This window comes from Pongo abelii, chromosome 10 (assembly GCF_028885655.2).
Source record: "Pongo abelii isolate AG06213 chromosome 10, NHGRI_mPonAbe1-v2.0_pri, whole genome shotgun sequence".
Taxonomy (NCBI): domain Eukaryota; kingdom Metazoa; phylum Chordata; class Mammalia; order Primates; family Hominidae; genus Pongo; species Pongo abelii.
Window position 1 is genome coordinate 59,919,586 of NC_071995.2, and position 20,239 is coordinate 59,939,824.

Genomic DNA, 20,239 nt, shown 5'->3' on the forward strand with positions numbered 1-20,239 from the left:
CCAGCACTTTGGGAGGCCGAGGTGGGTGGATCACAAGGTCAGGAGATCGAGACCATCCTGGCTAACACGGTGAAACCCTGTCTCTACTAAAAATACAAAAAATTAGCCAGGCGTGGTGGCGGGCACCTGTAGTCCCAGCTACTCGGGAGGCTGAGGCAGTAGAATGGCACGAACCCTGGAGGTGGAGCTTGCAGTGAGCTCATACTGCGCCACCGCACTCCATTTAATTGTTAAAAAGCAAGAAATAAAAAACTGTTATGCTATGAGAAAAATCATTTCCCCATGAAAACAGAAAGTAAGTTTAACTGGTCTATAAACAAAAACCTGGAAGGAAAAAAGGAGGGAATAAAGGAGATAGTATAAAGGAGATGTATAAAAAAGATAAAAGTGGAGGCTTAGAATCCAACCACCTGACCTCCCCTTGAGCCTAAGACACTTCTGTGGAAATAGAGACACATAAGGGAAAATATTTTTTAAGTCTTTTTAGGAAAATTCTTTACATTGATCTAAATACCGGACGAACTTGGTGTTAACTAGTTACAATGGCATGGACCTTAACAGACAAATCTCGAAAAAAAATTCGCCCTTAGGGCAGAATTCTCAGTGGATTAGTCATGTGCCCCTTCTCCTCATAGGAACCAGAATGATGATTATAAAATGTAAATCAAATCACATTACCCCACTGGCCTTATACCTTGCTTAAAATCCCGGAATTTACCTATTCACTGAAATGAGAATAAAATATAAATCTCTTACTGGAGAAAAAAACCAACATCATCTTCCCTCTCAACCACTCTGACTTCATTTCCATCCCTGTACCCCAGGTTCCCTACGCTTCAAGCACACTGGCCCTCCCGCTATCCCCTCTGCCAGGCTAATTCTAGACCTTACCCTAAACGTTAATTCTGCCATGAAGGTTCTGCCACCTGTCTTTGTGTAGTGGTCTGCTTTTCATAATCACCTTCACAGAGATTATTATGACCATCCTGCCCTCCAGAGCCCAGAGAGACCCACCCTGCAGTTTCTCTCTCTCTCTCTCTCTCTCTCTCCAAATAGCCTGTAGCATTTTCTCTATTTATTCTAATCTAAAATTATTCTATTCACTACTTTATACATTTGCATAAGTGTCTATTTTCTCCTTCTTCCCATTAAAATGTAATTTCCATGAGAGCAGAGATCCTGCCTGTAAGTCACTACTGTAGCACATAGAACATCACCTGGATCATGGAACATCAAGAGATGTAGAATGAAGAAATAGGTGTATTTTATAATCAGAATAAAAGAGGTGAGTTTTTTAATGGAGAAGTTTTATTACTTCTTTTGATTTAAAAAAATGTTCCTTATATTCAACAACTAGAAATGGAGATGTGAAGAACAGTACATATTGGTGGAGCGATAGAAGAAGTGAGAAGAATGAGTGGGAGATGAGGAAATGGAAACAAAGACTAGATTACTCTTTCAAGAAACACGCAGAGAAGGGAAGTAAAGATGGAGTGGTGGCTAGAGAGATTTAAACAAGACAACAGAGCCAATAGAAAGGGAGGAGTTAAAGATACCAAAGTGAGCGTAGATTATGAAAGTTAATTTTCAAATGAGGTCAAAAAATAAGTAACAGTTTTGTAAATGTAAAGCATTCTACAAGGATAAACTATTATTGTTATTATTCCTTTAGTTTCCTTATTTTTATAGAAATTAAATGTATCCTCCAAAACTAAACCATTCTTTGTTCTTACTAATAGATTAATACAAATACCCTACTAAATAGGACATCGAGAGCTACAAGTTTGATTTCACTGTTGCTTTTATCCAAAATCATGTCTAACCTGACTAGAATTTTATAACACTATGCCTGAATATAGAATATCCAAGTTATTACTGAAATAGCAATTGTCTTTGAGGTAGATGGTGCCATCAGTATTGATAGAGATTAAATAGGTATATATGGATATTAAAGCACAAGAGACTCATAAGTTGTATATATAAAGGGTATACAGTAACAAATTAGGAGATAATAATGTAACTCATACATGTAATCATGTATGTTATGTGTTACATCATCCAGAAACTGAGGTGGTTGATTTTAATCATTTTAATTACTACAGTTTTTCTTTTCACTTCACATCATGTATCAAGTATTATCACATGATGGTATTTTAAGCCACATTCACTAGGCACATTATGTAAGCCAGAACATTCCTATTGAAGAACTAGTTTTTACATTTCCTATATTGTAAGTTATTATCAAAAGTTTATAGAGTTGTATTTTCACAAGCTAGTCATAGGATTAGCCTAACTAGGTCATATTTTCTTAGACAACTTCAAAACACATACTTTGAAACCTAAATCAGTTTCTAAACTTTGTCTGAACTGAAACACTTGTTTTAAAATGCTCATTAAGTTTGATATATCAGTGTTTTGTAATGAATCCAGCTCTTAATTCTGTTCAGTAAAGAAGTCAACCCTGGAGATTTAGCCAAGAAAGCTGCATTGGTTTCCAAGGATTTCCTGGCAACAAACACAAGCTTCATTTAAGAACCACAATTATCTGCTTCCTTCACCCAAATTTTATACTTTCATTCATTTCCCCACAATACCGCAATTTTGGCGGGCACAAAAACTCAGGAGCACTATTGCTTTATGCCTAGCCATGTATAGCCAAATTGTTGGATTTGTGCAAATACCTTTACCACCCACAGATTGAAATGATATGGAATAGAAATGTATTATCATTTAAATGATTTCTCCAGAAACACAATATTCCAATGTGCCAAGCTCTAACATCCAAAACAGAAAATAATGCTGTAAGGCAAAGATAAAGCAATCATTTATGATTTTTCAGAGCCCTAGAAAGACACCTGAAATGATCAAGGCTAAGCTACATCACCATGCATCTATTATTACAAGTGAATCACTTGCCCTCCTTTCTGTCTCTAAAATGAGAATGTCATCTATTTTTTTTTTCAAACAGGAATGTCATTAGAATAAACAAGAAATCATGGGAGAGTTTGAACTTAAAGATGTGAAAAATCAGAGGTGTTACTGTTTCTTCAAAGGTCCTTCTCTCAGAGCATGGGCTTATAAGTCAGAAAAACCAAATGTGATCCTGGATTCCAACAAATAATAGTTAAATAAATTTGTCAACTTTTCTTAACATCGAGTCTCAATGCACACATAGAGAATGTATAAATATTATTACATATAATATTGTAATGTATGTAATGAATGTATAAGTATTATTACATATGTTGTAAAGAATGAGCACAATATAGATCAAGCTAAATGTATGTCTTTCATTCTCACACGCCCTGTTGAGGCATTTTACTCTTTTTTCAGTGGCTGTAGATAGTTTGAGGAGGGTGCATCCATCATATTTAAATTTCATATCTCTTTCCACTTCAGTCTTAACCCTAAACTACATTCTTTCTCTGCATTTCTGTTTTTTATTCAGTGCTCCTCTCCTTATCAATTGCTTATTGTTTTATATTATTATCTATCTCCTCCAGGGTCCAAATCTTTTTTTCCCAAAGAAAACAATTAAGGAAAATATGGTACGGTTATATAGTATGACCAAAAGTGAGATTTCGTACTGAACCACTGTAACAAGATATATATTATATCAAAAAATAAGCCATCAAAAATTTGAGTCTAACCAAGCTAAAATGTAAAATATATTAGAGCTACTAAATTGAAAATAAATCTAATTTTTGCAATTTAATATGAAATGTATGTGTCCACCAAATCATGACGATGTCTGTAAAGGAGAGGGCTGGTAATTGAGATCTAGAAAACACAAAACCTTGTTTTATATTTGCCCTCTGCTCCTACAAAAACTTCTACAAAAGTACTAACAATTAGAAAAAATTGGATTATCTTCTCCTACCCTTTTAACACAATGACACTATGTCACAATATGAATTGAAACAGGTGGTAGGAGACAAGCAGTTGATTTGTAGATCTGTAAACAATCCGCAAAGCTTCCACTCCTGCATGATCTGGAGATGACTACATTTCACAAACGTTAGGTGGAGCACCATTATATAGAATAAGAAAGACAACTTCCAATTACATGTAGCCTTTTATAGATGGCTAAATCATAAGCTTTATATTTAATTTTGTGATTATATATGGTAAAAAGAGAGATAGCTCTGCACATAACATCTAAGTTCTATATATAATATTGATAATAAAACATTTTCTTTCTTTTTTAATAAGACTTTTATAATGCAAATAATAAGACTTTTATCAATGCAAATAAGCTATGGTAATGGAACCAGTTCTAAATATTTCTTTAGTCTACTATCATTGGGACTAGTTAAGACTTTCATTCCTTTAGTTCTGGTGTACCTGTTTTCTTGGGAAATGAGGCACAGAAGAAATCCACTTCACCTCAGCTCTTTCTCCTGCATGCTGGCAAAGGAGTGAAAGAGTGAGTGAGAACAATGAAAACAATCTTTAAGAGTTCTTTGTTAGGATAAAGTTTGTGGTCCAAGAACATTTATTCTCACCATGGTAACACCTACGTATATGAAGGATTCTCCGTTTTATGCATTTAACCATCCAGTATGGTCAATGTGCCAGCAAGCACTAGCTAGTTAACAGCACGCATTCAAGACAGCAAAATAGCTTTACCAGCAAACCATTACAACATGGAACCTCCCCCTCGACACAGATTGTTCTCAAAGGTAGGTGAACTGAAGAGCTAAAGTTGCATATCCGAAGGCCTCTGCTCATATAACCAACCCTTCTAAAGCACCAACATCAACATATTTCAACCATACCATCAAAAATTACAAAAGCAAACAAACCATTAAAAAAAAATAGTTATGTGTCAAAAAGAATGCTATTCTATGTTCTCAAAAGAAACCAAAAGAAAAGAGTCCAAGAACAGACTGTTTAATCAACTTCACTTGAATTCACACTTCTCTCTGAGAATAATAGTTTAAGCAAAATTTTTGGACAATTATGTGCACTAGCATTAAATCCCTGAGCACAGCAACGTCACAAAGCACAATGAAAGCGACAGTGATGCTGGGACCCACATACTTTTATAACTACATTCTATTCACACTCCTTATATGTGTTTGATAGTTGTACATTACTTCACATACTTTAACGAGCTGTCTTTGAGGGAAAGGTAGAACATTATCAGATTTTAATATAACAAAGTACCATACTCAGCTTTCAGCTAACAGCTTAAGCAACTGAGAACTCAACTGATTAAGAATCAAAGCAGCAACCACTCTGTGCTACAAACCTCAGTCTACAGTAAGCCTCTATAACATCTTGCTTTCTGACTTGTTCTTTTTGCAATAAAATTTCAGTACCTTTTAGAATCTCGTTTTACTCTTTCCCTTTATGAATAAAATCGGTCACATAATATACACTACTCTAACTTCTATTTGCCATCAGCCGCTTTGTTCTACCCCTAACATTTTCCTTATGGATGAATTTGGTTTCCTCAGTCATGACGCAGGTATTTTCCTGCAGTATGCAATCATATGGCAAAGCAGCAGTCAAATGGTTAAATGTGAAATCTTGAGAAATTTTCCCAACGGTGAGATGTATTCTATTGTGAAATTATGCCCCAAGGTGGTGGTGGAAGCCTATTACCTGGGTCTACTTTCAAAAAATTCTCCAAAGAACACCCTGAGGAAAGCCCTACCTTACAGGGATATGAAGAACTAGTCCAAATTACAGCCATCGTCATTTCATATTGGCTGAAAACCTACTGACCTTATTTCTTCTCAATTTGTATCCCATTACTTCAATTGCTAGGAAGAAGGATTCAGGACACATCAGATAGAATACTACACAAAACAAGTGCCAGATATCACTACAGTTTAGCCACAATTTAACCAGTAATCCCTGAGTTAACACTCTTCTTGCAGTGTACAATGGACATGAGAGTACTCTGTAAACTGTATAGTAGTATATAAATTAGACTTATTACCAAATCATACTAAATTAGGTAATAGGGTGAATGGGTAAACAAATTGTGATATACATATATATACACACACACACACACACACACACACAAACATACATATACATATATATACACACACAGTGGAATATTATTCATCCTTAAAAAGAAATTACAACATAGATGAATTTGGAAACATGTTAAGTGAAATAAGCCAGACACAAAAGTACAAATACTGTGTGGTTCTACTTACATGAGAGATACCTAGAATAGTCAAATTCATTGAGACAGAAAGTAGAATAGAGATTACCAGGAGCTGAAGGGAGGGAGAAATGGAAAGTTACTATTTAATGAATATGGAGTTTTTGTACAGGATGACTTTTAAGAGAGTTCTGGAATAGATAAGTGGTAATGTACAACATTGTGAATGTACTTAACGCAACTGAATTGTCCAAAAAATGGCTACAATGGTAAACTTTATGTTATGTCTATTTTACAACAATAAAAATGAAGAAAAACAGATAAAATGGCAAGAGTCATAATGGGAACAGCTCTGCTCATTGGCTTTACCATATAACCTACATTTATTTTCTTCGTGGCACTGAACAGTATTTGAAATAGTATTAACCTATTTGCTTATTTGTTTATTGTCTCTCTCTTCCCCTACTAGAATACAATCTACTATAAGAGCACAAACCTATGCCTTCTATTTCACTACTTTATTTCCAGCATTTATGATGTTTCTTATCACAGAATGTGTGCAGAATAAATATTTGTTGAATAAATAAATAGATGGAAGAAACACTATATATGTCCTTTTAATTTTGAGTTTGGTTACTCTGCATGATCACACGCATTTTCTTATGCCCAATAACATTTAATGTCTCTAACTCTTGTAAGCAATAGAATACTTTCAATCGTTGTTTATATTATATGTAAGTCTTGTATCTGTAAATAGAAGTTAAGTTCCTTGACAAACCATACACTATAGCTCTATTTCCCCACAAAGTATCTTACTTTTGCATAGTGCCATATGGCATACTAAGAACTTTTACATCTGTGATCATCTTTGGTTCACATGATCATGAGGCTGGCAGATGGAATCACCCCTCTTGCAGAGACGAGGGAGCAGGCTTAGAGAAGGTAAGTGACTTGTTCAAAGTCAAAGTTAGTAAGTAGCACAGCCAGAACTCAAAACCAGTTATCCACCAGGCACAGTGGTTCATGCTGTGGCTCAATGCTTTGGGAGGCTGAAGCATGAGGATCACATAAGGACAGAAGTTGGAGGCTGCAGGGCAATGTGATGGCACCACTGCACTCCAGCCTGGGCAACAGAGCCAAGACCCTTTCTCAAAAAAAAAAAAATGTTTAAAAAGTTCTTCCAGCTTCAGGCCCAAAGTTCTTTCCATTAAAAGTCTGATAATGAAGAAGAAGCAGCTTCTCCACTCCTTCTCGAATCTCTGCCTGGTTGGGGCCCACCTGCTTCCACTCCTGCCTCCACCATGTCCATCAAGGTGACCCAGAAGTCCTACAAGGTGTCCACCTCTGGCCCCTGGGCCTTCAGCAGCCGCTCCTACACGAGTGGGTCCGGTGCCCCCATCAGCTCCTCAAGCTTCTCCAGAGTGGGCAGCAGCAGCTTCCAGGGTGGCCTGGGCAGAGGCTTTGGCGGGGCCAGCGGTATGGGAGGGATCACAGCTGTTATGGTCAACCAGAGCCTGCTGAGCCCCCTTAACCTGGAGGTAGACCCCAACATCCAGGCCAGGCCCTGCACACCCAGGAGAAGGAGCAGATCAAGACCTTCAAAACAAGTTTGCCTCCTTCATCGACAGGGTACGGTTCCTGGAGCAGCAGAACAAGATGCTGGAGGCCAAGTGAAGCCTCCTGCAGCAGCAGAAGATGGCTCAGAGCAACATGGACAACATGTTCCAGAGCTACATCAACAACCTTAGGCGGCAGCTGGAGACTCTGGGCCAGAAGAAGCTGAAGCTGGAGGCAGAGCTTGGCAACATGCAGGGGCTGGTGGAGGATTTCAAGAACAAGTACCATGATGAGATCAATAAGCGTACAGAGATGGAGAATGAATTTGTCCTCATCGAGAAGGATGTGGATGAAGCTTACATGAACAAGGTAGAGCTGGAGTCTCACCTGGAAGGGCTGACTGATAAGATCAACTTCCTCAGGCAGCTGTATGAAGAGGAGATCTGGGAGCTGCAGTCCCTGATCTCAGACACGTCTGTGGTGCTGTCCATGGACAGCAGCCACTCCTTGGACATGGACAACATCATCGCTGAGGTCAAGGCCCAGCATAAGGAGATCGCCAACCACAGCTGGGCTAAGGCTGACAGCATGTACCAGATCAAGTATGAGGAGCTGCAGACGCTGGCCGGGAAGCACGGGGATAACCTGTGGTGTACAAAGACTGACATCTCCGAGATGAACCAGAATGTCAGCTGGCTCCAGGCTGAGATCAAGGGCCTCAAAAGCCAGAGGGCTTCCCTGGAGGCCACCATCACAGATGCCGAGCAGCGCAGGGAGCTGGCCATTAAGGATGCCAACACCAAACTGTTGGAGCTGGAGGCCGCCCTGCAGTGGGCCAAGCAGGACATGGCACAGCAGCTGCGTGTATACCAGGAGCTGATGAATGTCAAGCTGGCCCTGGACATCAAAACTGCCACCTACAAGAAGCAGCTGGAGGGTGAAGAGAGCTGGCAAGAGTCTAGGATGAGGAACATGAGTATCTACTCAAAGACCACCAGTGGCTATGCAGGAGGGCTGAGCTCGGCCTATGGGGGCCTCACAAGCCCCCCTCCTCAGCTATGGCCTGAGCTCTAGCTTTGGCTCTGTTGCAGGCTCCAGCTACTTCAGCCACACCAGCTCCATCAGGGATGTGGTTGTGAAGATCGAGACCCGCGATGGGAAGCTGGTGTCTGAGTCCTCTGACGTCCTGCCTGAATGAATTGCCATGGCAGCCCTTCCCACCCTACTCCCCCCTGCAGCTGCCCCCCAGAGCCCATGAGAGAGGCCGCTGTGCAGGGGAGCACAGGGAACAGGAGACCCACCTGAGACTCAGCCCTAGCCCTCAGCCCACCTGCGGGGAGAGTTACCGCCGGGGAGAACCCCCTTCCCCATACCTCCAGCTACAAAACAATTCAATTATTTTTCCGAAATAAACCCTCAGCTAGCTCTGCCAACTGTCAAAAAGAAAAAAGAGTTTGATAATGAAAACAATTCTAATGTCATATTTCCATAATATAAAATAGAATATGTTAAAATAATTCCTACTAAATTTTTTTTTCTGGGCCTGCGAAAAAACATGCCTTGGCCATGGGTTTATTTTAAATGCTAAACAAGAGAGAAATTATACATGGCTAGAAATAAATTCAGCTGATTATTTGTCAATATAATATTATATATACAGTTACGCATTGCTCAGTAATCAGGATACATTCTGAGAAATGCATCATTGGGCAATTTTAATGTGTGAACCTCATAGAGTCTACTGACACAAACCCATATGGTACAGCCTACTACACACCTAGGCTATATGGGATAATCTATTGCTCCTAGACCACAAACCTGTAGGCAACTGTAACACAATGGTACTTGCGTATCTGAGCGTATCTAATTACATAGAAAAGGTACAGTAAAAATAGCATGTTAAATCTTATGGGACCACCATTGTATGGACAGTTCATCATTGGCCAAAACATTGTATGCGGCTTATGACGGTACAGAAAAAACTGACTACAGATATATGATGGGGCTGGTAGGAGCCATACAGCCCAGTCAGTGAAGTGAGGGCTCAATCATCTCACTGTCCAATTCACCTCCAGGAAACTTTCTGCTTCAGCCCATTGAGGACACATGGGAAGGAGAGCCTCATACCACCCCCACCCACCCTTTTCCCTTCAGGAGCCAGAAATCCAGAATCATATCTGAAATTCATCATTTTTAAATGTTATCAATTAATCTCATTTTAAAGAACATTCTGCATGTCAAATACAGCCTGTGGGCAACCAGGGTGTGGCTTCAGTTCGAAGCCGTCTTATTTCTGAGTAGGTAGCACTTTCTACTCATGGACTGTGTAAACTCTGAATTGAATCAGAAAAAAAAAAAAAGCAAGAAGAGAACATATGAATACAAAAAAAATCTTGGTTATCTTCTCTGTGCTTCTTATTTACCCACATTGAAAATTTTGCCTAGACTTACGGACTTCAAATGAGTGCCATTATATGAAATAACTGTGCTTATAAGAGTGCTTTCAAGTCCTTAGATTTGAAGATGTTTAACGTACTAATCCAACTTAAAAAACTAAGTTTGCCTTCCATGGGAGAATCCAGAGGCTAAAACACAGGCTAAAAACAGAGTATTTATTCTTGTAAGGACAGGATCTGATGTTTCTACTCTATACTTTAGCAGTGGCACATAAAGATTATAATTGGGAATGAAAGAAAGAAAAGGACCTACTGAAAAACAGATGTCTTGAGCTAGAAGTAGCAATCACAGCATCTGCACTTTGGCGTCGGGAGAAAAACACTGGAGGAAAACAATAAAGCACAAGGTATAAAAATACCAAAGAAGTCAGCTGGTTTTCTCAGTTGACTGGGGGGAAAATAGAGTACAAAAGGATATTTAGAAGACTTTGGTAAAATTCTGAAGACTTCAATAGCTTATGGTTCAGATAAGCTGAGAAATGGAGGCAAAAGGAGTAAAAGGAGAATAAAATGGCTGTGCTTAGTTTTTCTGTTACTGTAAGGCTTAAAAGACAATTCGGAACTGGCTCAAATTCAGACTCTTTCACCAAGATCAGTACCATTGCTTCTTTCTTGGTATCATCTTTCAAATGTCAAATTCACTCCAATTTATTACATATAACTTTCCAGAAAGCACCTTAAAAACCACCTCACTTTATTTCCTTGCAAATACTCTATGCTATATTTATATATTCTACCTACTACATAACACAGAAAGAATGCAGGATTTGGAGTAAGAATACTCGGATTCAAGACTTGGTCACCTGTTTAGGTAGATGATTTCTGGAATCATTTAATTCCTCTGAGCTTCAGTTGATCATTTTCTACAATAAAGGTAATATGACTTGCCTTAACTACCTCACAAGGTTGTTGCAAGGATTAAAAAAGTGTCTCTCAAGTTTTAATCTTAAAAATATATTATCTGCAAAGCCAAATGTTCATCCTCCAAGGAAACTACAACCTAACTGATCATTTAACAAACATTATTAAACATCTACTGTTACTTTAAATATTGGCAATATAGCTGTGAAAATGACAAGGTCCCTGCCTGCACACATGGAGCCCATAATCTGATTACAGATGTAAATTTTTAATTTGGGGTTTGATGATAACATAGTAAACAAAAAAAATCATCTTTCAGCTAGTAAGTAGATTACAAGTTTGTGATAATGTATTGTTTTTCATTAATTTTCATAAAGAAAAGAATATAATGGCATTATCTTAATTAAATTCAAAAAGGCACTTAGCCTGAAACCACAGAGTAAAGGCATTATTTACTATACATGTGTCATTGGAATATAGTAATTATTAGTCACCACAGACACACTTGCAATCATGCAAACATAAGGAAAATGCAGCTGCTCACTCAAAGTCTGATTTGTGGAAACATGACATATTCATCCAAAATAGCTATTACTAAGTTCTTATTTTATGCAAGGCCCCACAGTGGACACTATAAAGGATAGGTCAGCAAGCCCGTTTCTTGCTTCCTTCAAAGGACTTGTAATAAAGGAATAAAAGATTTGTGAGCTCATGTAAGTAAGAGAATGATGTATGAGTATTGAAGAAGGGATTATAGTGGCTTAGAAAGAGATGCCAAATTTAAGGAGCCAAAAGGTGCCTTCATGAAATTTTGACCAATAATGCAAAGCACCAGACCAGCAGTCAAAACTCCAAGTTTGAGTCTAATGATGTATTCACCCAAATCTGGTTCTATGAACTGAAGCAAATTACATTAACTCAGTTTTTCTATCTATGAAATAAAAAAATAGAAAACTACCAATATTCTGACCTTCTCAAATCCTTGAGTTGGAAAAACTCATGACTGAATGAACAGATTTTTCTGAATACCAGTGACTCCACAGTTTTGATTGTCGCATTAGATAACATATGTGAAGCACTCTCACTATTTCTTACACGAAGTAGGTCCTCAATAAATGTTGAAACTTGATCTGAAGTTGAATTAAACCTTAACATATTGGTAAGATTTTAATATAAAGAGATATGAAGAAAGTAATGTCAAGCCAAAAGAGCAGGCTGGGGAAAGACACGGAATATTAGAATATGCAAAGAGTATGAATGGCAAGTAATCTCATTTGGCTCCACGCTAAAGTGTATTAAGTGGAGGAATAAGAGGTAAGCTTGAAACGATGGCGCTGACCCAGAATATTTAGAATGCTGACGGCCACAGGGAAGTGTTTTCCCTTAATGTAGTAGGTACCAGCAAGGCACTGGGGGACTGCAAAGGACATCAGCCTAAACATGTAAAATCTATACAAACCCTTTGCATCATTTGATGATCAAACATCTCCAAAGAAAGCCAATCAACAAGCTCTTTGGATAATATATTTGACAGTAGCTCATATGACACCACTACCATTTCCAGTTAACATAAATAGAAAAAAACTCTTTGATGATTATTTGTAGTTGCTCTCTTTTAGTAGGACACCAGTGAATGCCTCTTTCAATATTAGGTGCATTGCATTTCTCAGAATTTATCTTTAATCAAGCTATCTTAAAAACTAGAGATGCTAAATGGAAAGATTTGGATCAATAAAGTACAGAGTTTATAATTTGTTTCAGAAAGACTTCACTATACATTTATGAATCACTATGGTACTCCATATAAATACAAAAAAAAGCATGACAAAAATATGTTCTCTAGGCTACCAATATACACTGTGTCTTAAAACTACTATGCAATATGTTTGTACTATGATGAGGAGGTTACAATAAGAGAATGAAGAATAATTCGAGGGAGAGAAAAAGAAAAAAGAAGCTAAAAGATAATTAATATCTAAGTTAAATAAAATAAGAAAAACAAAAGCATTTCAAATGTGGAACCCTGCCTTCTTTTGAGTTTTTCACTCCATTCCATTATTAAAATTCAGCCACATTTCTTAACTGAAGTAAGACAATACTTGCTAAATAAACTTCTTTGTTTCTACTGTAGGAAGCATCTAAATTTATAGTTTCTTATTTTTACAAACCTCTTTCAAATGGATGAATATTTTCACAGTCATAATTCAATACAGTGAGTAAGATGTTTTTACCCGTATTATAAAAATAAGAAAACTGAGGCTCAGAGGGGTGAAGTGACTTGCTCAGTCAGAGCACACCCAAAAGGGACAGCTTTAAGACCCATATCCAGGTCCTCTGATTACAAATCTCTTGTTCCTTCTAGCATATCATCCTACAGCAATACTAGTGGGCATGCTATGCGTCAGATAAAGAGTAGAGAAAGAGTTCTCAGCATTCACAATAGTTGCTCTTTTGCACAAAGGAAGAAGAATGATATAGTGCCGGGGTGCAGGGCAGCTTCATTCCTTTTTCATTTATCTAACGTAGTCCTACACCTTCCATACTGAGAATTGTATAAAAATAATCAAGTTCACAGAACCCTTGACACCATCTGCTGACACCACACTGTACAAACATCAAATGTAAGATGATAATACAATTAAGTTTTAATCTACTTTGGGATACTATCCAATTTGTGGACCATCTGGGGAGCATGTGTCCTCCACCTCAGTTCACCTTTGCTGTTTGCCTGATTCTGGACTAACTCTTTCTGTGTGAAGGTGTGAAGAATGAAAACTGATCACTGCATTAAAATATAATTCAGACGGCAGTGGTGTGCTGGAAAACTACATAATTGTCCCCAATGGTAAACAGAAATAATTTGAAGTTCTCTGCTATTAGAGCTTATAAGCATTGCTCTTTTCCTCCATTCATGCCAGTGACGTGAGTATGGGTGTTACATCATGTCTGAACAGGCTTCATTCCACTTTCTGATTAAAGAGAATACTATGATAGATCCTCCAAGAAAGATGGAATAGAAGACAAAATGATTCTCTTCTCCTTCCAGATTTTTTATTCCTGTGCACATTAGACAGCATGTCTAAAGGTACTATCTTCACTCCATCACAACAACCAATCAGAAAGGAAAATAGAGTGTACAATCAATGGCACGCACTCAACTCTGGAAATAACCCCCATAGTTATGTCAAACAATTGGTTAATAGGCTATGCTTTGGGTAAGGCCCCCCTTTGCACAGAAGAAAGCATTTTTACCAAAGCCAGAGCTTTCTTCTCCTCTTTTAGGCTCAGACCTCCCTCTTGTCGTTAGGTTCATACCTAGAATTCAGAATAAAAAATTTAAGGAGACCTGAGCCATTACCATGGGAGTTACATCACATTGGTCAGTCTGGCTCTAATGTATTGCCCCAGTTCTGGAAATTGAGCTTCTACCATTTTCCCAGGACTGACTCCTTTTCTTGGGTACCTGTAAAAGACCTCACTTTGTTCTTTCTACCACCCCCCCCGTCCCCACTGCCACTCTCCCATGGAACGCTGCTCCTGAAACTTAGTCCTGCTCTTTGCTACTTCCAGACAATGTTTCTTCACACTGATTTCTCACTTGTATCCCTCCTGCCCTCCATAAGAATACTCTGGGCTATATTGCTTTTGCCTTATCCCTAAACGCCATGCTTTGCCTACCAGAATGGATCCTCAGAACACAAGTTAGGCCTGATTCCAGCACTGGGTCCACACAGTGGCAAGTTCTCGTGTGGGTCCCAGTGGTCCACATCTGTGTCCACTTGCTGGAGTTGATCACTAAGGGCTTATAGTCTAATTGAAAGAGACGTACATTAACAAAAGGATTGGTTTTTGACTTTTGTTGTCTTATATTGTTAGCTCTTGCAGGCACTTAAGGATGAAATATTATGGTTCATGAATTGGTGGGCTATTGGCATAATTCAGCTATAATTATAACCAACTTATAATTGATGATGTAATGATAGTACTGAATAGTGGGAAACTTGGGAACCAGACTTCCTGGACTCAAACCCCAGCTTTGACATTTACCAACTTTGGGCCATTGGGCAAAATTAACAAGTGCCTCAATTTATTCAACTATGAAAGAGGAAATTTATAATGCTTTCTCAAAGGGCTTTGAGGATGAAATGTGTTAAAATATATAAAGTGCTTAGAGCAGGACCTGCTCATAATAAATGCTCAACTAGTAGATGTGTATTAACTCGGCAGGCTGCCATATCTAAAAAATAATAAGAGTCACAGAGAAGACCAAGTAGGGAAATCAGTCCCATATTGAAATTCACTATTAACTCTTTCAAGAAGAATTTTCTGCCCCTCCCCAGGACAAGCTGAATCTGACTCCACTACATCAGTAACTGTTTGGCAGGAAAGTGTGGACTACTACGTCTACCTTGACAGCTTATTACCTACAAGGAAGTTTTTTATCTGTTAAATGTAGAAAATAATGCTTCCTACCTAGTAGGGTTAGCCTGATTACAAAATTAGTTAAGACAGATAAAGCACTTAGAATCATGCCTGACATACAGAAAACACAAGTGTGAGCTAATTGCTATTCTAAGTGTAGCCTACACAATGGTCGGGAAGATGCTATGATGAAACCAGAATGTCCCTAAGTGATTAGAGCCTGGAGGATCCATGTTTCTGGCAAAGGGGGAAACTCATTAGCTCTATTCATACTCAGGACCCTTCCCACTGAAAGTAAATTCAAATCTTAACTGTACCTTAAAGAACATACCACATGGAAAGAAACACAAAACACTCAGACCAGAAAGAAGCAATCACAGCCACATTCTCCTACAAACAGAGAAAGTGGGCAAAACAAGGACAACAAGTTTCCAAGGATAACAACTCACATTTTGCAAAGCTTTTAAAGCATGTACTCTTTGAAAAATTCAGTGAGAGGGTGCACTTAAAAGACCAAGTAGATAAAAATACATTTTGAATAAAAATTAGGGTCCCCAAGCAAGGATGCAACAATCCAACACATACAGGTAGGAGGCAAAAAGGTGTGAACACAAAGGAGGATCAAAACAATCTAAAGGAAGAGAATTTCAGAGTGGACCGACATGTGGTAATTGCCAGATTCTTAGTGAAAAGGTCCCAGAAATGAATACCTGAGTTCTGCTCTAGTATAAACATATATTAGTTTATTTCATGGTAAATTTCAGAGCCTATTTCTTATTCCAAAAGGTGGACTCAGTTATTTTCAACAAAAGCTTTTCTAATGCTACCCCTCTCCATTGGAGGCTAAACTCCCCTGGAGTTGTTGGAGACTGTGTTTCCAGGAGCAATGGGCTGGCCTTGATTGCTAACTATCTGAGTGACCTTAGGAAAGTTACCACAACTCCGTCTCCATTCATCTCCCGTCTGCAGAGTGGACATAATGCTGGACTCTACCCAATAGAAGTAACACGATTATTGATTTAGCTAACACACATGATGCACTTAGGAAGGTCCATGACACACAGAAAGCATTATATACTTTCTGTTGTCTCATAAGGTACCAAGTTAAAGAATGTCACCATTGTTTTTTATGGATATCTAGACTAAGCTGACCCTATTGAGTATTGCAGTCAAGATTCTAAAGGACAAGATCAAAAGGGACAAACATGGGCAAATAACACCTCTCTCAGAATCTGTTCTGCCTTGTTCTCTATGGCTCGGTCTGCACCACTAGATTTAATAGGGTTCATTTTCTCTAGATGTATTTTACCTTACAATCTGGCTTACTAGGAATGAGCTCCCTGAGAAGCTGGCTGGTTTCTTTGTTCTCTACCTTGCATTTAACGTAGTTCCAGACACAAACTAGGTTCTCAAAAAATGAGTGATTAATATTCAACAAATGGATATCAAGCAGGAAAGAATTGTTCTAAATCCAAGACTACTTGCTAAAATCAGCAAACTTTTAAATTCATTAATAGAACAAAATTATTATTTTAATATTCTTTTAATAGTTTACAGCTAAAAGCATCAGCAGTGCTTTTTAAAGTGAATTGTGCCAACCGCTATGTTGGGAATCTTGAAATGTTTTTGCCGAATACTACTGCCATACCCTTCTGTCATTTAGAGACTTTTTAAATGGTTTTGTCTGCCCCAAATGTTCTGAGACACTTGTGTGTTCTCTATGCATTGAACTGCCTACACATAGAAAAATTATCCACTTCCCCACCAACCACTGACTTTTTCTATTACCAAATGAGAGGTTCTAAAGGCCCACAATGACTAGGATAAATCACTCCATTTCTTTTACTCTATTAAAGTAGATATTTTATGTTCCACTGCCACAAAATCCAAGATGAACACCAAAAATAGCCTGTGAGTTGAAGACTCTCATTTTAAAATGGCACCACAATTTATCCTATTTCTTACTGTACCATGAGCATTACATTATTCATTAGAAGATTTGGTTTTTAGGCAGCCTTTGCTGCCTTTGCTGAGTGTAGGCTTCCCAGTGCAAACTGGCGATTTAAGGAGATATCTTCCAGAGATAAGGTCACTTTGTGGATTGCCACCTGTGTGACCCCACTGTGTTTGCATAAATATAAATTTACTCTATGACATTCCTGTCATGTCTGCTCAGTGAGCAAGTAATTTGCCACTCTCATTACTCCAGGTACAAGGTACCTTGTGAAAAATCAATCTTCTTTCTGCTTCATACATCACAGCTTCCCCCAGTCACCCAGTGCATTCTGACTCTGAAATGCAGCTGTGAGATAAAGACACAGGTCTGTTTCAGCAGGTTGCATTGTCCAAACGGGCTAATGAATGTTACACCTCACTGGGAAACCCCATCTTGGGGCAAGGGAAATGTCTATATAAAAAGCAAATGCGCTGTTTTGTGCAAAGCATTTCCTATACCAGAGGGAGGGAGGTCTTAATAGTAGAACAAATAAGTAGCTATAGGGGGTTTAGCACACAGTTTTTCAGCAATATTAATCTGCCATCTCTTCAGGCTACAAATCATTTTCTCTACCTCTTGACAGGTTAAATTTTGACTTTGAAAGACAATCCATTGCAGGATCCTGACTGGCTATAATATGCCAGACTTCTCCTCAGGGACAGAGCCACCTCCCTCCAGCAGATGAAACCATTTTCAGTGTTTTCCTTGGTGCTGATTGCTGTTTTTCCACCAATGTATCCTCCTCAACATCATAGCGTAAGTGCCAGTGGGAGAAAAAAAGCAGTGGAAATATTTTCATTTTGTATCTATTTTCTGATCCAAAAAGGGGTTATATCCTGGAATTTTCTTGCTATATAGTAGCACAGATCTGTTTTAGAAAATCACCAATTCGGATGTCAGGAAATATGTTTTGAGGACCTACTGTGTTGTATTTCTGGAGCTGTAAATAAAGTAATTAACAGAAGTAACATAGTCCTTCCATCATGTAATTTATATTCCAGAAGGGAGAAAATAAATGAATACCTAAATAAACCAATGTGACAATTTTAAGTATTGATCAGTGTTTGGGGGGGCTGAAACATTAGATAGGATGGTGAGAAAGATTTAGCCAAATAAACCAGCTGTGAGGAAGAAGAAAAGAAGCAGCAGAAGCAGTAGAAGCAGCAGCAGCAGAAGCAGCAGAATCAAAAGAAGAATCAGAATCAGAAGAAAAAGAAGGGCTGGGCACGGTGGCTCATGCCTGTAATCCCAACAATTTGGGAGGCCGAGGTGGGCAGATCCCCTGAAGTCAGGAGTTCAAGACCAGCCTGACCAACATGGAGAAACCTTGCCTCTACTAAAACTACAAAAAATTAGCCAGGTGTGGTGGCGCATGCCTGTAATCCCAGCTAGTAGGGAGGCTGAGGCAGGAGAATCACTTGAACCCGGGAGGCAGAGGTTGCAGTGAGCTGAGATCATGCCATTGCACTCCAACCTGGGCAACAAGAGCAAAAACTCCGTCAAAAAAAGAAAAGAAAAGAAAAAAGAAGGTAGAGTAGGAGGAGGAGAAGGAGGAGGGAGGTAGGGGAGCATATAAGCATATTCTGGGCAAATTAAAAGGAATAGAAATAGTGAAATAGAGAGAAGGCAGTGTGGGAGGGGCAGTATGTATGAGTCAGGAGAGTGATCCCGGCAGGAGTCAGTCCACAGAAGCCTGATGGCCATGAGAACTGGGATTTATTCAAAGTGCAGTAGGAAGCCACTGGAAAGTGAAAGTGGAGAGGGCTTTGAAACAACCAGGCAATTGAAATGATCTTATTTACGTTTTTAAAGATCACATTAAAAAGTGCTGCTGCATAGACTTGTAGGGGGTAAATGTAGTAGAAGTAGGGGGGAACATCTAGGATGCTCGGGCCACAGTCCAAGCAAGTTATGATGATGGCCTGACCTACAAAGCTATCAGTAGAGAGGAAGAAAAGTAGACATATGTGTGATATACTTTGGATATACAGACCTTAGAACTTGGTCAGAGATTTGATGAGAGGGTAGCAAAGAGGACAGCAATCAAGGACATAGTCAAGATATTTTGTTTAAAAAACTAGATGAATATCGTTGTCATTACTATGATGGAGAGAAAGTGGAAATGAGTTAATTGTCTTTGGAACATATTAAGTTTGAGAGGACAGGTGTCCAAGATGTTACGTAGGAAGTTGGTAACACAAACCCGAAGCTTAGGGAAAAGTAACTTCTAGAGCACATAGATAGTATTTAACACCATGCATGTGAATGAGCTCACTCAGGGCAGGGGTGCCAGCTAAAATATAAGACATCCAGTCAAGTTTGAATTTCCAAAGCAATGAACAATGATTTAATGTAAGTATGTCCAAAACATTGCATAGGACGTACCTATACTAAAGTATGTCCTGGCTGGGCATGGTGGCTCATGCCTATAATCTCAGCACTTTGTGAGGCTGAGGCTGGCAGATCACTTGAGGTCAGGAGTTCTAGACCAGCCTGACCAACATGGCAAAACTCCGTCTCTACTAAAAATACAAAAGTATTAGCTGGGCACGGTGGCACACACCTGTAGTCCCAGCTACTTGGGAGTCTGAGGCACAAGAATCACTTGAACCCAGGCAGCAGAGGTTGCAGTGAGACAAGATCGTGCCACTGCACTCCAGCCTAGGTGACAGAGTGAGACTCCATCTTGATAAATAATAAAGTATGTCCCAATAGTTTATAGAGTGAATAAGTAAATAAATAAATGTGTATATGTATAAAATATAAATGCAGTAAAAAAAATCTGAAATTCAAATTTAACTTAAATGCTGTATTTTTATT

At 38.7% G+C, this 20,239-nt stretch overlaps 1 protein-coding gene and 1 pseudogene across 4 annotated transcripts in view; one reads left to right on the forward strand and one right to left on the reverse strand.

Moving 5' to 3' along the window:
* TAFA2 (TAFA chemokine like family member 2) overlaps window positions 1–20,239 on the reverse strand; it is a 585,401-nt gene that overhangs the window by 166,608 nt on the left and 398,554 nt on the right.
* On the forward strand, window positions 7,405–8,882 carry LOC100456176 (keratin, type II cytoskeletal 8-like; annotated as a pseudogene).